Source organism: Epinephelus fuscoguttatus, linkage group LG1 (assembly GCF_011397635.1).
Source record: "Epinephelus fuscoguttatus linkage group LG1, E.fuscoguttatus.final_Chr_v1".
Lineage (NCBI taxonomy): Eukaryota > Metazoa > Chordata > Actinopteri > Perciformes > Serranidae > Epinephelus > Epinephelus fuscoguttatus.
In genome coordinates this window covers 31,103,212-31,120,997 of record NC_064752.1, presented here as the reverse complement: position 1 = coordinate 31,120,997, position 17,786 = coordinate 31,103,212, and the positions used below count along the sequence as shown (strand labels likewise).

At 41.7% G+C, this 17,786-nt stretch overlaps 1 protein-coding gene across 3 annotated transcripts in view; it reads left to right on the top strand.

Annotated features, from left to right (window-relative positions):
• The window catches only part of LOC125896527 (chemokine-like protein TAFA-1), a 146,169-nt gene that overhangs the window by 115,738 nt on the left and 12,645 nt on the right, over nucleotides 1-17,786 (top strand). The window lies entirely within an intron of this gene.

Sequence of the window (17,786 nt, the reverse complement as noted above, 5' to 3'; positions counted from 1 at the left end):
CCAAGTAGTTTACATGGGAAATATTCATTCCAAATGAGGGTATACATGGGAGATCAGTTTAATCACCTTTTAATCGCCTGTATTTGGGTCCGTGCAAGGTTTGGGGCGGGGAAGGTTTCTGATTAGATAGGGGACAGGCGGATGTTACGTGTTTACATTTACCGGAAGAAAACACTGTAGTCCTCGCTCTGGATCACAAGATGCGTGACGCCGCCGTTCTTAATGCCTTTTTTGGACTTGTTTTGCCTATATTCTTGAAACAGCAGTACAACAACAACCTTGTTCTGCTAATGCTTCGTCTGTTGAGGAGGAGAAGGGAGGTAGAAGGTCAAAGAAGGGACATAGAGGACCGTGCTGTGGTGAATGGAAACCGCTGAGTGCAACAAGTCCGACTGCTCTATCTCAGCCCGTTATGTGCGCTATATACGTCATCGCGCCAGAAGGGCAACGAAACGAGCATGCGCAGAAAGACTGGAATGAACTTAAAGAGGAAAGAGTGTATACAAGTGCGAGAAATTCTTTCATTCGGAATTAGAAACGGAATATTCCAGCCCCTTACATCGGATTGAATTTTCAATCGCATTGGCCATTTTCATTCCGAATTAGGTGTTTACAAGATCACTTTTAATAAGAATGAACTTTCATTATGAATGAGAAGGGAAATAAACTGTCCATGTAAACCCACTCACTGTCATGAAACTAGATTATGATATTACAAGTTTTATTGCAAGGCAGACCATTTAAATAATAGTTATGTAATGGATAGACTTAACTTTTACAAAAGTAATCCCTCTCAATGATCACTTATGACTCATTAGAATCCTGCAGCAGTGTCTTTATTGCCAGAGACCCTGCCATCTGCCCAAATTTTTTCTTCTTATATTGCTGTGGTCAGGGTGTTTCTGGGCTGCAACCTTCGGGCAGTGGTGTGTAGCCATCAGCCAGTAACAACGCACAGGTCAGGACTTATAAAAAGGTAGCCAGGCAGCACACAAGACAAAGCTACAAAAACTGCAGACGCACCCCTGAAAACTGTGAAACAGCAAACTGAAAAAGCTCGTTTTAAAATGATAGTGAATCTGGGGTCAGCTTTCACTTTCCATGGTGAGCACTGAAGGAGAGCGTTGGGATAAAAAGTGACATGGAGTTGGCCTGTTTTCTGTCGGACAGGTAGGTGCCAGTGGTTAGCTTAGTTAGCTTGCTAAATATTGGCTTTTCCATTACAACAAATGTAACACTTATAATAGTAGCCTGCAGTGAACATACAAGCGGAGTAGAGAGGAGGGACAACGTTTGAAAGTTGTGTTTAAAATTCCTGTATAGTATATCTTTAATTATAGTATTACTTTGACGATACGTGTATTATTGAAATACTATATAAGATATTTCTCATCCACTTATTCTGCCATGACACGTGCAGAATAGACAAACATGACATTTCGGAAACAGAAGATGGTTCCAAGGTGAGATTAGCAAGTTCAAAAATACTTATTCTTCATATTCTTTAATAAACACTCAGACAGAGAGCTGCAGCTTATTCCAATATAACTTTCTCCGTTGCCTCTCAGTGATTTTTCTAATAATAAACATACATTCAACTATTAGGAGCCCAGTAGCAGTGTGCTGCGTGGCATCATGGGAGATAAAGGATGATCCAGTTGGGTTGTTGAACACCTGAGCAGGGAGCACGTTGCAGATCACTTTGCCTAAGGCGGTTCAGGCTGATGGAAATGAATAACTAATAAACACAAGTCAGGGAAGCTCCAGGCTAGTGCACCTGAATTACCTCAGCTGAGAAAAACAATCAGGCAGAGGCAGCTCCATGGGAGGAAAAAAAGAAGCCGACAGGAAGTCACAAGTCTACTGAGACAGAACCGCGATGCCCCTATCACTCCACAGAGCTCATTTATTGCTCTTCAGTCTTGATCTTTACACCCCCACCTTCAGCTGAGATCAAAGTCATCTCTCCGACTGCCCTCTCGCCAAGAAGTGGCACCAAAATATCTTCATTATGAGGGATGTTACATGAAGGGTCAGACAGGCCTGCTCAGTGGGCTTCACAGGGTTGGTTAGCCACAGCTGACACTCAAGAAAATCCTAGAATATAAATTAGACATGCGCCAAGGATGACACGTGAAAAACTTGACTCTCTGTTTGATGAGAAATTACCTAAAACCCTGCAAAACTTTTCAGCAAACATTTAAGTTTTTAGTCCTTGAGACATCCTGTTCAAGGAAGGGATGTAGTGTTTGCCCTGTGGTTGGACACATCTCCTGAATGAAACATTTACAGAGCTCTGACCTTGAGATGCAGACTTTGTTGTCCTTGCAAACAACCAGACACTGTCTCTTCCACTGCACCCTAACAGACAAGGGACTGTGGACTCTTTTTATACAGCATTTATTCAGACTGTGTCTGTTTCATGGCCTTAAGACAAACGTAATAAAATAAAATGCCTGAAAACTTAAACATTATTCTGAGATATTGTCATACCCACAACTAAAAATGACACCTCAGTTCTTAAAGCTCCCCTCCAGACTGTTTTACTTATACTAACTCTAATATTTTGTCTAATATTTTTTTTTCCCAAATAAAAAGTTATTTAAAAAAAAAAATCTGAAAAGGGAAGCAGATTTACTCTTTATCTCTCTAAGGAATTCTGGATCTGGCCTTCACCCAGCCCACCACCGCTGTTTGCGGAAGGTTTTAGGTTAGTTAGTGTAGTGCCTCGTACAGACCCAGACTCAGATTTGGAGTCTGTCATGCACCAAAATCAGCAACTAGCCAACGTATCAGAATGCTAAGTGCAATAAGCATTTTTATTTGCTTTATGATTGATGTGTTAAAGACATAGTCTGTGTCCAGTGTTGGGTAAGGGTTACTTTAAAAAGTAATCAAAGTACATTACTGCGTTACTTTCTAAAAGAGTAACTTTACTGCATTACTCCCCGAGTAAAGTAACTCAATTACTTTAAAAGTACTTCCAACGTTACTCCCTGAGAAAAGTAACTCAAGCACTTTTAAAGTACTTTTGAGTATTCTACATTTCCTATTGGGCAATGGACCACAGGGCGCTAAGCCTACATTACTTTGTCTCCAAAATTAAAGTTATGGACCACTTGCCCCTCACTGAGATCCAATTCTCCCATCACAGCCGTCACTTTGACCAGTAGAAACACAGAACGATCTGCTGCCGTACACAACTGTATGACAACAGCACCCCAGCATTTTTAATATTTCCTCTAGGGATGTTACCACACAGAGTAAAAGGGGGAAATGATGGTGTGAAACAGCAGAGGCACTTTGTCAACCCGCTGAGTTAACGTTACTGTCATTAGCATCAAGCTAGCAAACAATGGTACATCCTCACGGTCGGACATAAAGTAATAACATTAACAAATAGCGGCGGGGCTTTTACTCACCACAACTGCAGAGGCTCCCAGCTTCATTTGAAACAGACTACATTATAGATGCTCCGTTATTTATTAATTCCTCTGTGTGTTTATATATTTACTTTTTATCCGCTCCGTTGTCTTTGTAAAGTTAACATATCGCACCGTCATTTCAAACTCAACACTTGTTTCAAATTAAAAGCCCCTTATAACCTCAGCTGAGAGAATCCCTCCATTTTCTAAATAGGCTTTTATTCTGAAATATTTGTCACAACTTCCTGTGGAAGATACAGTATACTGTATTGACAGTTTACTGATGGCGCTTCAAATGTAGCTCCTGCCATCTGCTGACGCTTTTAGGTGACTACAACAACATGTCGGCTGGCACATGAACAGACAGTCTTGTACAGTTCTGGCAGTGACTCAAATAATAGTGACGCGTTAAGTTACTCGTTACTGCAAAAAGTAATCAAAGTACTCTAACGCGTTACTTTGCGTTATACCCAACTCTGTCTGTGTCTCAGATGAGTTATCTTGTAGAACAGTAATGTCTGCGGGGCAGGACTATGATCGTATCTGCTTTGACAATGTATGGTTTAATGTGCATGGAGGTGTATTTGTATTTTGTATTTGTATTTATATTTTTGCGCTCACTATATTATTGCTCTTCTTTTTATTATGTTTGTAGTGTCTTGTAAGCCAATACTGGCTGGGCACCTTTTGTTGACACTTGAAATATTATTTACCTGACCTTTACTTTATACTTAAGCAATATCACACTCGAGCTCGTGATGTTGTACTGTGATATCGTCACGGCTGTGATTCGGTCGTGCCGCCTCGTGCCTACGACCGAATCACAGCAATATCACAGTACATCATCACGAGCTCGAGTGTGATATTGCTTTTATACAGCAGTTCAACAGTTAAATAAGCAACGCTGATTAAGAAATGCTGAAAAATGAGGACAAAATAGATAATTTAAGCATTTTATTTGTCTTCCGCCAACAAAAATAGTTCCCTCAGGACTCCGCTGTCACCGTTGCTATGTAACGCAGACATGGTGCGCCAGGCACTTACTCTTTACACACATTTATCTGCACATTTCCATTAATTGTGCAGCCGGTGAAATAAGTCTCTGGTGACTGCATGGTGGACTGTCGCTTCACAGGCACAGCCAACTCTGCCTTCTGATCTGACAGTATGTTGCTTTTCTCCAAGTCATTGAGCTCCGCTGATGAAACACTGACAAACCTGGATGTGTGCTCAGATGGATTCAGCTTCTCCTCTCCCTCATCTTCCTCTGATGACCATTCATAGTTCAGTTCAAAACTTATTTTAGGAAATAAATCCATATTTTTGGCTGTTTGACAGTGGATGAATTAATTAGCCTACAACGCAACTGCTGACCTAACTGACACTAACCGTCAGTTTTGATTTGATTGTTGATTGCAATCAGCTGTGAGGCGGAGTGATACATACACAGTGAAATAACCGTGATGTTGTACTCCAATATCATCACGGTTTTACTGTCTCTCGACCAATCAGATTGCAGGGCCGGAACTAATTGTTGTATAATGTTTGTTAGATTATTAGCTTGAAGGCTAACTGGCAGGGGCTGACACTGTGTTAATTAAGCAATATCACACTCGAGCTCGTGATGTTATACTCGTATATCATCACAGCTGTGGTATCTCAGCCTGAACACAGCTCCTCTACAGCTTCTCTCCAGGAAACTACGGTCAAGCCAGAGATCAAGGAGGAGAAGGCAGACAGTGCCGAGTGTCCTCCCTCCTCACACACATCAGCCCTCCTACCTTTGCTCTCCTCTGTCACTTCTACCGGAACGGAGATCTGTGTGGGTACATCAGACCCTAAAAAAGAGGGAGGATCATGGGGAGTACCACCAGTTGGTCCAGGGGTTTTGCCTCGATGATAGCTGTTTCCGGGCATATTTTAGGATAACTCAGGGGCAGTTTGACAACTCGCTGTCTATTGTTGAGCCATATAGCTCTGGGTATCCAGCAGCTGCTACCACCAGTTTCTCCTCCATTGTTTACCAACTGTAATACTCGTGACCACCACCGCCTCTCAAATCATCCGATAGGACAATGGGGAAAAAATGGGATGACATGGGGCGTTGTTCTGCTCTGAGTTGAAGTTTTTTCAACTGAAAAATTTCAGAGAGCACCAGCAAAAATGCCAGGCACCAAACGCACAGAAACTGCAAGCAAAAAGCCTCTTTCTCATTAAAAACATTCACAAAAGGTGCCTCCAGCTGCTAAAACGCTTGCTGTGCGATCAGGTCCTAAGACAATGACTGGCTTTTGTATTTGTGACGTACTTAATCTAGCTTGCCAGGTGTATGTTTGAATCTCAGATTTTAGGGAAATGCACAAATATTGTCCTCTTTAACGACAAACTTTACACAGATACAAGTCAGTACAGTCAAGGTTGGACATTTTAGAGGACATAAGAACATAATATTACTGCATAGTTGTCAATGAAGGGGACTTAAAGATGAAAATCATGTGATTGTAAAAGTTGCCAGGAGAAGTTTGACAAAGATATATACGTCAAAACCTAAATGACATGGAAGGTGGAGATGTAGGAGCTATTTTTAACACTTCACGCCTCTATGCCTCAGGCTCCCACAGTGAGAGAGTCCTTGGTATTTCTGTATTGATTAACAAGCACTTATCGAGGGAGTGATGATAAAAATGAAACGACAAGTCACTGAGCAGCAAGCTAGAGTACTGAGCACCACTGCGCCACAATGAAAGAGTTAAGAGGACATGACCTCTTCATTATTTTATTTCCTTTAGCTGGGGCCTTCACCTCCTCTCTCGGATAATTTCCACCTGCTTGAAAGTGAATCAGTCTGTTATTTATTTAACACTGAAACCATCACGGGATAAGGGCTGAAGGGCAGACAAAATAATTATGTGATTATTCATAAGAGCTCATCTGTAGTCGGAAGTGCCACGCTTTGCAAACACGCCATTTAATTAAAGGATCTTTTTTTTGTAAGTGTGGAAATAAATGGACACAGGAGGGGCGAGGGGGGCGCTCCATTCAAGGGTTTTGATTATCTAGGAAAGGTGCTCTAGAAAGTTGCATGTGTTTGTCAACCGGGCCCTGCAGGCTGCCGGTGCACTATGTGAGGGATTATAGACTTGTGGAGTCAGTGGTCTGTCCCCTCCGCAGCGCACCGGCCTGGCCCAGATGGAGCTTTCTCCCCAGGTCCCGGCATTATTAATGTTCCGTCCAGATGAGGAACGATGCAGCAGCCCAGCTCATCTCGCCACCCCCCTGGGGGACACCTGCCGCCCCTGTACCATACACGGGTTATGTTCCCACAAAAGAAAAAATAAAAGATTATAAAGAATTGCCAGTGCTCTGATAGAACAAATCAAAAGTATATCTTCAGAGGTCATTTGGTTTGGACACACATACAGAGCCTGGAGGAATGAACACTCCTTTATCTTTGGCCAAATTCATAGGAACAGGCTGTCTCCCCGATGTGCTGTATTATTGGTCATTAGCATCAAACTCCAACATCAAAGCACACAGTGAGGATCAGTCCCATTGTCGAGTGTTTACTACCTTATGAATGCAGGCCTCGTGGGCTTATTCCAGTTGCTATTGGTAACTGTTTGGGCTGTTATTAAAATATGGGAATGTGACGACAGCTTGCATTGGGAGGTGTCATGCTCAGTGGGGGTCTGCTGTCAGATTATCCCTGTAGTGGGAATTGATTATTAGCTTTGACAAGGAGAACTATGTCCCAGTTATGTCAGGGCCAACGAGGCTCTTAGTGAAGAACATCCCTTTTAACAAGTCAAACGCTCATATCTCTCCAGCCTCGCCGGGCCGATCACATGCACTCAGATTAGGCGCTCATCACTGCACCACTGCCTTTATCCCAGTGTATGAGACATGTAAGCCCTCAGCCACAGTATGGACAAATACACACACACACACACACACACACACACACACACATATGCACTCATTTGCTCGACACATGCATGCAGATGCCCTAATATGCACACATGCTACCACTTTGTGTTGTCATGTAGCTGCTGTAGCAGTAAACTCTTTCAACAAGGGATGCACGCAGATGCCCGCTCGCTGCTGATCACTGATGGGGAATGAACCCTTCTGTTTGGCTGCAGGCGCGTATAGCCGAGCATGACAGGTTGTCATGGTACATTTGAGATACATTCGGGGGGGGGGGAGACACACATGGACGCTACTTGAGGGGAGGGACAAGAAGTGCTACAGATCTTCCACATACATTACTGGTCAAACAGATGCAATCAGAATATCATAAGCATGCTGGAGTCTTTTAAAGATTATTGTTTAATAACTGTTATTAGCAGGAATGTAGTTGATCACACAGAGCTCATTTTTACTGGCAAACCTTCGATTACAAGAAAAGTACATGATCTATCACATGTACAGTATTTCACATGACCCGTTCTCATTACCAGACTATTAAATATTGTCACAGCCCTCGTCATCTCATACCAATGCACAGAGATGCCATTCCTGTGTCTATAGCCCCGTTTCCACTGAGCAGTACGGTATGGTACGGTTCAGTGAGGTACGCTTTTTTTCTGTTTCCACTGTGAAAAGTTGTGGATGGTACCAATGGAACCGTTCAGTACCATCCCCATTTTTGTTCACCCCCCTGTTGGGGTACCTAGCACACAGATCTGGTACTAAAAGGTTGAGCTATGAACAGTCTGCAGTCTGTTGATTGGTTGATAGTAGGAGTTAGTTGTGGCTTATGTAACCACTGTTCATACATTGCAAGTTTTAATACATTAGTAAACTGTAACTAAAAAATAAAGGATGTTTTGCTGCCTCTTGCAGCAGCTGTTGTCTGAGAAAAAATAACTTAATTCACTGAGCCGACTGCCAGCAACTCTTATCTTTTTTTTTAGGATTATTTTTTGGGGGCTTTTATGGCTTTAATGGACAGGACAGTGAAGTATGGAGGAGGGGACAGGACTGAATAGCTGAAACTGAACCCACAGCCTCTGCAGCGAGGACACTGCCTTTGTATAAGGGGTGCCTGCTCTATCTACTAAGCCACGGATACCCCAACTGCCGGCACCTTTTAAGGTTGAACATTTATTTGTAATGTTACTCAATGCATAAGCTGACAACGTGAATCCATCAGCACACCTTAAATTTCAATATGACAACTTTGACCATTCCATTCGTTTTTATCAACTCTCTTGGATGACTTTTAGTGATGAGTGGATCTTCAGGCATTTAGAAATATATATTAATTTCAACCAGATTATGTGAACTGGGTTTATCTCAACCCTCACTCGGAGAAAAAAAAGCATTGCTGAGCATCGTTCCTGTGGGCTATGGCAACACTAAACCCCTGTGCTTGCCTCAGAAGGACTAAATGCACATACCTGCGATTTTTAAATATCCTATCGAGAGAGACTCTCACTGCAGCCTGTTTGTTTTTTGTTTTTTTCTGAAAATGTCAGCATGCAACCTCGCTCTGTGGATGATAAATGAGGTGCAGACTGATAAAGGAGGCAATACAGTGAGTGCTGGATGGAGCAGTGAGTGACAACAACCCCGCCCACATGAAAGAGTACTGTTTGTGTTGGAAACGGGGCTTATGTGACGCAGAGCTGAAACACATTTTGACACATGGTTAATATTGTGAAATGAACGCGGTTAGGTTTAGGCAACACACTAAATACATTTGTTGGGTCACGTGATATAAATATGTCACATGAAAGCCCGGTGCATCTCAAAAACACTAAAGGGTGCCTTAAGCGTGGATATCACACACCAAGGGGCATGACAAAGCAGCAGTGTTTGACACTCTGGGAATATGAACAGGAGATCAGGTGGCACATGTGGGTTTCAGACTTTTTACATGTGATGCATTTGGAGGCACATGGTATTCAGACATTTCATGTGTGATGCATTCACAGATACATGTGGTTTTTCCAGTGTTACACATGTAAAAACATTTAATAGGCTACATATCTGATCTGCAAGGGTTTATTCATTGCTATACATGATTGTATGGAGAGCAAGGTCCAAACTGATAACACCCAAGAACAGTCAAGAAAACATCTCGTCTTCCTATTTTAAAAATCCCTGCCCTCCAACAGTTCGCCTCTCATTGTTCTACAGCCCCCCTGCTACTGTATGCAGTTGGCAGGAGGCAAACCTGCTGCAGATACTGCCTGAGGGGATGGACAGAAGGAGCACATTATACTGTACAATAGAAAACAATAACTCCATTCTCTTACTGACAAACACACACGGGCAGACATAAGGAGAGACTAACAAACAATGAAATTCTCCTGGGTCAAAAAAAAGATGTTTGTGTCTTTGGAAAAGTTGGAGATAATGATTGTGAAACAGGTTTTCTCCTCCATTTTGTCACATCCCACCAAGCTCTCACAGCATCGACGATGTGATTAGACTCTCAACCTTTAACCTGCAAGGAGAGGATCTGACCCTCAGCTGGAGCTGAAAGGTCATCTTAGTTTAGTTTTCCTCTCCTTCTCCCTGTCTCTGTTTTTTTAAGCAATATCATATTTTCTTTCTGCTCTCACTACTGGAGTAACAAAGCCTGTGGTTGAGCTGAGAGAGAAGTAAAGAAACATAAGGCAGCTGTGTGGGAGATACATTTTCATAAATCGCTTTTGTACCCACATAAAGGAAAGGAAATAACCACACAACAAAAGGAGGCATTGTTCAACCATTAATAGGTACACACCTACTCACACACACACAAAACCAACTCCACAGGCACAAAGTTACACTCACTCATTGATGCTCAAAATGCACACAGAATCAAAAATTGAACATATTTTATAGTGCATTGTACTGTATACTGTAATTGCATTTACCACTATATCACATATTTAAGTTGTAACAATTGTGATCCAGAATTACTCCACTTGCTTCATCACTTTTTTTTTTTTTATGGGTCTGTAAACTACTGTTTTTACTGAATGAATCTGAGGCCATGCAGAAGGAAAATCTGTGGCATTTTTATGAATTTATTTGAATAATAATAATAATGATTTTTTTTAAAAAAAAAACTTGCAGATAATAATAAAACGAAAACACAGGAATTTTTACTTCAGTGGTAAGTCAGCGGGTGCTCCGGTGTCCATTACAAATTCAGAAATTCAGAAAAGCTGTGTGATTAGAAAGCCGAACAATGTTTTCTGAATAGCTAATCAAACCACGGCTCTCTCGTTTCGGAGAGGGGCAAAGATTAACGCAGAATAATGACTCTCTGAAGCTGACCTCAGGTTCAAGGGTCCACGTCTCAGTCCTGCTGTAATTATACACTCGCTACATTTGCTTCATGCTCCTGTGACCCTTTCAATACTTTACTGCTGTTGCACAATGCTTGCACTCATACCTCTGTCTCATTAAGATGGAAATCTCAGCTTCTTTTTTTTTTTTCATCATACAGTTTACTGTTACTCTTTTGCTTACTTGTATAATTAAGTGAATGAATGATTGATTGGCTGTTTGTTTGCTTAATAAGTGGGTAATCAGGACACTTGCAGAGCACTGATATAAACTAGGTAATCAGGTAAAGGGAAGAAATAAAGAACCTTCTTTTAGAAAGTGACCTGAATATGAGAGAAAGAGAAAGAGAAAGAAAGAACTGAAGTGTTTACCATGTGGAAAACATCGATCCTCCACCCCAAACTGTAAATTTAACCCAAAAAAATGGCATGAGAATTTAAAGCCTAATTGCTTTCTGCTCCAGATCTTGGCTGACGGCGACCGATTTAAGTGAGTCACCAAAAAACAGACGCTACAACTGACACCATTGGAAAGCCATCGTTTTTGCTATGATTAATTTAAGTCCACCAAGTGCTGCGCGGGCCGCTCCAAGTTAAAAAACATTAACTATTCATTGAGCCCACAGACACGTATTCACATTTTGACACAGACAAAAATCAATTCACTTCCTCATCCGTCAAGGTGTTCAAACATTCTGCTACCTGGCAGGGACGTGTCAGCGGGTTCAATCCATCACAGTGCACGCTCACCAGTGATCTGACAGATGCACTTGTAAAAGGTCCATCGCTTCATGTTTTTCAATCAATTCAAGTCCCACTCTCGGTTGTTTGTCCATCAAAGCTAAATACTCCGGCCTGCTACATGGCTAACATCTTGAATCAAACGCTCCTGCAGTCCTTGTTTGCTGATTATTCCAAGCCCATCTGTCATCTTTGACAGCATACAGCAGCTACTTTATGGTAGCATGTGAGGATCGTGTTAATTGGTGTTGGTGCTTTAAATCACACCGAAAGGCTTTCAGCTTGTAAACAGATGGATCTGAAAATTAATAGTTGGCCCAAAAGGGGTAGTTGGGACGGTGGTCAACTGTCAGCCGCTTACTCCCACCTCCTTATGCACTCCGCAGCAGACACAGAGGAGGAGTAAAGTTTGCTGATGTTGGAACAAAGGTTGTACCCTCTATGCTGACGGTTGCAGCGGGAGTAGTTAAAGTAAAATGACTGTTGGAGGTCAGTGGTCACCAGAGAGTGATGCATGGATCTCGGCCCAGAGATGGCTCTTCTCCAGTGGTCAAGGTCGAAGCCAGATGTCCTGGCCTCAGCCACGGACATGAAGTGTGTGTGTTCACATTAGACTCGTCTGTTTTTTTCCTCCTGGCCATCAAACCAGACATGCCATTAACAGTATTTGGTCGAGTTTTCTGAGATGGACCTGCTGTATTCCACACAGGCTGACTGAAATAGATATTTAAGGCATGAATCAAATTTTTTTTATCATGAATATTTATAAAATATATTTCATAGCCACTGCTCATTAAAGTTTTACTCTCCTTTTACTACAAGATGGGAAGCTGTCAAGGCATTAATTAGGGGTGTGCAAAAATGCTTCTTTTTTTCTTTTAAAGATGGTGCATTAGTCACGTTATCTGGTTTGTGCTGGGGAATAATGCTGCAGCCTTGCTTTAGTTCACAATTTCTGGGTGGTGACATATTTTATGACTAATAATTTGCAATTTGTCAAGACTCTGGTGATCTGTCTTTAATCTTGTAGGCATAATATGTAGTCAATAAGGAGGCAGCACTTACTGTGGCTGGATAGTTGATTTTCAAGCTAAAGAGTCATGACAGGTGCTTCAGCACAGCCTCATAAATACACAGTGTCCATTCTTTTAAAATATTGGCATTAGGCAACTTTATTGATATCACATGATTATGTGCTACCATTTTTAAGTTCACCCCCTACATACTTTAAGACATGCAAAAATACAATGCTTAGACACATAATTTGAAGTGGCATTTTGTATACTATGTTCAATTACCAAGTTAAAAATTCATTAAACTGCATATCATAATGATTTGATACAACAACACATTGTTATTAGCGCTAACCACTGAGCAAACACGTTGCCATCTTGAGCTAAAATCATCGACATTAAAATACTGCTAACAACATGGAAAATACTCTGACATATTCTAATGGCCAAAACAAACCACAGAAACATGTTACCAGTCAAAACAAACAATAAATACAGTGACGCCCGCAAGCTCGTTCATGCAGTCGACTCAAGCTGTTCTGATTCATACACATGCATCACACCTTGCTCCCTATATGTTAATCACAAAACACATTCTCCCAATTGAGTGGTTTATTTAAGATGCAGAAAAATTCCCTGCTCTCCCACTGCTGCCCTGCATCAGCCATTTCAGCCCCACCTCCACCCCAGCATACACCTGCAGGCTCCAGGCTAGGGGGCGAAGATATTTAATCATCACTCCCCAATAATTCATGTAAAAATATCTGCGGGGAGTAATGAGGCCGGAGTCTAGATGCCAAATTATAACTATTGTGTTCGATACTCTAACTGTTCTGCTGCTGTAATAAACATTTTAAACATTAGTCGTCTGATTGAAAGAGAAAAGTGCACTCAGTAGAGTGCAGATCTCCGCCAGGCACCCACCGAGGTTAACTGCAGCCACTCTAGACAATTCTTGTAATTCCAGCAGAAGCAGCGCAGTGCATTTTAGAAATGTCCCAGGAGCTAATAAAGATATGTGCCTAGAAGCACAAATATCAAGGAAAAAAATAACCATATCAACAAAATCTCAAAGTCTACAAAATTGGGCAGGCAAAACACCACAAGCTTCTGATGTGGTACAATATGAGGCTGTGCAGCAGATGGAACAAAACCAGGTCCCAGCCGGACCGTGTAGAGCTGCGCCTGGTGGAATTGTCCCTCCTAGCTTCCCTTAAGCTGAAAACACACCATCATATCCACCTTATTTTTCACAGAAACACGGAGGCAAAACAGAACGCAGCCAGCTTCCGTTTTTTTTGTGTGACACTTCCAGTCCAGCACTCTTGACCACTGTTTAAATGGGAATCGCCTTGTTGTTTACCTTGTTGAGTTTAGCTATATATATATATATATATATATATATATATATATATATATATATATAATATGTATATATATATCACATTTTTCACATCACTATATCACCGTTTAGACTAATCTGATGTTTGTAAAGTATATAAACACAAACAAATGTTACTATTTCTGTGTGCACGTTTAGTAAAAAGATAGAAAAACAGCGTACACGTCACATATTTATTTCTCACAGTTGCGCACACGTTTGGCTGGCATGCAGAAGCACCGTCTGTGTGTCTGTGTGTCGAGGGTGCGAGAGGCTGTGTACCCCGGTGTGTTTTTTCACTGATTCGGTTCTGCAGGTTCTCGGCTGGTACACTGGAGACGGGGATCAAGCAGTTTGTCTCACTCGGGATAGATTGTGCTTTTTTGGTTCATAGTTTTTGATTGACATGCGATTTATTCACGTTTAGAGGGAATAAATTTCCGTTATAACGGAACCGTGGGCACGGTTATCAAAAAAAACGGTAGTTGATCACTATTTACTTCCATGTTTGAAAATAAGGTGGATACATCAGTGGTGAGGAGAGGAGCTGAGCTGCCATAGGAGCAGAGAAAAAGAGCTGCTACAGGAGTCAGTATGTACAAGCAGAGACCCAGTGGGGGAAAAATGCATTTAATTCCAGTGGTGGCAAGGCTAGAAATAGGAGAGTGGCGTAAAGTGCCACAAGGCAGTGCGTCCAGGAGTGTCAATGCACGTCTAGCGAGAGACAAGATGTCATCAAGATAAAAGTGGGTCATGACATGTCAGGTATGGAATTAATCTGCAGATGCTGTGGCTCAAAATGAGATCAAACTTTTCTATAGATGACAGTTTTTCAGCCACAATGAAGGCCAAAATGTGGCCTGCAACAAAAAAGCTGAGCTGATTTCCGGAAGAATCACGAACCCAACTGGCAGGTTAAGAGGAGTGAGGAGTCAGCAGTCAATGATGGCATTAAACAGTCATTAAAACTGTTTTTTCAACAGTTGTGAATCTCCGCAACCATGAGAGGTCAGTGCACAATAAATATTAGGCTGACTGGTCCAGTAGTTTGTGCAATTAGCTCCAGGCAGACAAATGCGCACACACACAAACACACACTACCAAACACATGAACCTCTCCATGCCTTGTAGAGATAAAAATCAATAATCCAGGTTGTGGAATGGCTCCTTTCTTATTAAAGAAAAACACTGTACAGGAATGTAATATTGGCAAACATAGAAATAAATAGTGAACACAGTAACTGTGAAAAACTGTGTAATGCAAAGTAATTCAGGACTCCCCTTGTATAAATCACTGAGGCTTCATATGCACACATTTCAGGGCACAGAGGCTGAGGTGATTTCAGTTCTGTGAAATACAGTAAATATCATTCATCTTTCATGCAAAGCGCCTCTCATCTCTCAGCACCTCATGTGAAGCAGCTCCTGCGTTGTTTTTCCTCCTTCCCTCTCCCTCTCTCTCTCACTCTTTTCCTGCTTTCTCTCTGCTTCCATTTTAAGGAACTGATTTTTGCTTTGCAGGTATTACTTTACCATTTTTAAATTTCAAGCAGATTCATTCATATTGTTAAATATAAATCCTCCTCAGTTGGTGGCATAATGAAAAACAACTTTTCCATACCCCCTCCTCGCTGTGTACCCAGGAGACAGGGCTAAACAGAGTGGTGGTGTCGCGGCACATCATCATCACGCGGTGGAACTGATTAAACGCATCTCCTCAAGCCTAGTCATAATTTGCCACTTAACAAGGAGACTGCTAAGTCCTGTTAAGTGGCAACCCGTAGTTGTGGTGTTGCACCTAAACCACAACTGAATGTAAACATGATTAATGATGTGAAACGCATATTTAGCCCATGGATGAAGGCAGAGGGAGAGAAGGCAAGAGAGAGAGAGAGAGAGAGAGAGAGAGAGGGAGCACAGTGGATGATGGACCAACATGTGGTAATTAGTGGATAAGGTAAACAGCCATGGGGGGAGCTAAAGGGCGGGTTCACAGCCTGTTAGTGGATGCTCTTATTCTGGCAGTGAGTATCCTCGGGGCTCATGGAGGGGAAAATGAAGGAGGAAGTCAGGAAATGCAGCAAGTTCACTAAGCAGCAGTGGGTTGTTGCTCTGTGTCCACCCTGGTATATTCGCATGTGTGTGTGTGTGTGTGTGTGTGTGTGTATCTGTCTGTCTGTCTGTTCACACAGGACTGCAGCACGTTCTGTGCTGTGAGGGACTGCACTTTAACCGTCTTCTTTCATCAGTTGGAAACGGCATGTTGCTCATACTCACAATTGATTGGTGGTTGGCCTGTAACCTTGGCAACACAGGCTGGAGGGGAGAAGATATTTTTCCAGTGGTTCAAAAAAAATGGGTTTGGAAAATGAAATGATACTGGCTAAACTCATCGCATTCAGTCATTTGACCTTCATATCCTCTTTATGTTAACATGATGAAAGGATGAAGAAAACATATTATATGCAGAAAAAAAAATCTGTTTGGGGAAAATATGACTTCTCACCTGAAAAACTGCTTTGAACTTTTGCTGTCAGAAACCTCAGAGGGAGTGCGAGAGACAAAAAAGTTCTTCAAACATCATCTTTAATAAATGAAACAGAACTTTCAGAAATGGTTTAGATTTGTGTGCCATAATTTAATTCAAAGAGAGCTTCACCATGCAAGACGTCTGGTTTTAACAAAAAGAATGAAACACCAGAGAACTACATGAAATGCATTTGTGCAACAGTGCTTTTTAGCTTGCTTGCTGTATATACTCCAGCACGTAATACAGTTGTTCATTACAAACGCATCAAGCATTTCCTCATGTGATTAATTGAACATATGGACGATGGTAAGTTAATTAGGAAAACATATTTAAAAGATTTCTTTAGGGACGTCTCACATATCATGAAAGGTGTTTTGTGCTATCATCCAACACCTGTAACACATTTCAGATTCGTTTTTTCCAGAAGCACACACACACATGCACACACACACACACTGTACACCCAGAGACGTGTGGAGAAAGAGGAGAGGAGGGAGGGAGATCTTGACGAGAAGATGAGAACATATTTGTTTTTGTCAGATAGCTGGAGGAAGAATTCAGTCGATGTTAATGAGAGGCAATTAGTTTTGATTAAAAATGAGATTGCTCCCCTACATGCAATGTAGCTATATCAAAACAAAATAATGATTAATTTCTGTTGGTATAAGACATTATTGTCGACAGCAAAAAGTACCCATGCAGCAACGATACAATTGCTCTGAGGCCGAAGAAGGAAGAAAAACATCCATTTAGAGACTCGGCTGGGTGTTCCTCTGGAGTAGCTTGTAATCTAGTGTGTGGGTGCTGGTGTATGTGTGCGCATATGCAAGTGTGCCTGTGTAGAATATGTACATAAAATATGCTTGCGTGGGAGATTTGGGCATGTGTTCGACTTTTTTTTTGATGATTCCGCCTACATTTTAAACTCTGGTTACTCTTTATGTTTTTAATTGTGCTTTTTTATTGTTTATTTTACTTTCACGGCTCATTATATGTTATTGCAGACGCAGCGGCGAGGCTCTTAACAGAAACCAGTCGTTGGTCCCACATGACCCCAATTCTTGTCGCCCTTCATTGGCTTCTAGTAAAATACAGAATTGATTTTAATTTTTTTCTAGTGACTTAAAGGCCTTGCATGGCCTGGCCCTTGTATATATAGTCTAGTTGTTGAGCCCTTATTTAAACTGTCAGCTACTGATTCTGATCGTCTTTTTAAAGGTATGCTGTGCAAGATTATTGGTTACCGTTTGTGAAAACACTTGTCAGAGTGAAAGTAAAATCCCAGATTTACTCTCATTTGGCGTTTTGCTTGCTATATTTAGAGTGTTTTTGGCGCTGTGTCTATTGGATGCCTGCTGCTTACTGTCTGGTACCTGGTCGCTACCTTATTTATAAAGCCCCGACCTCACC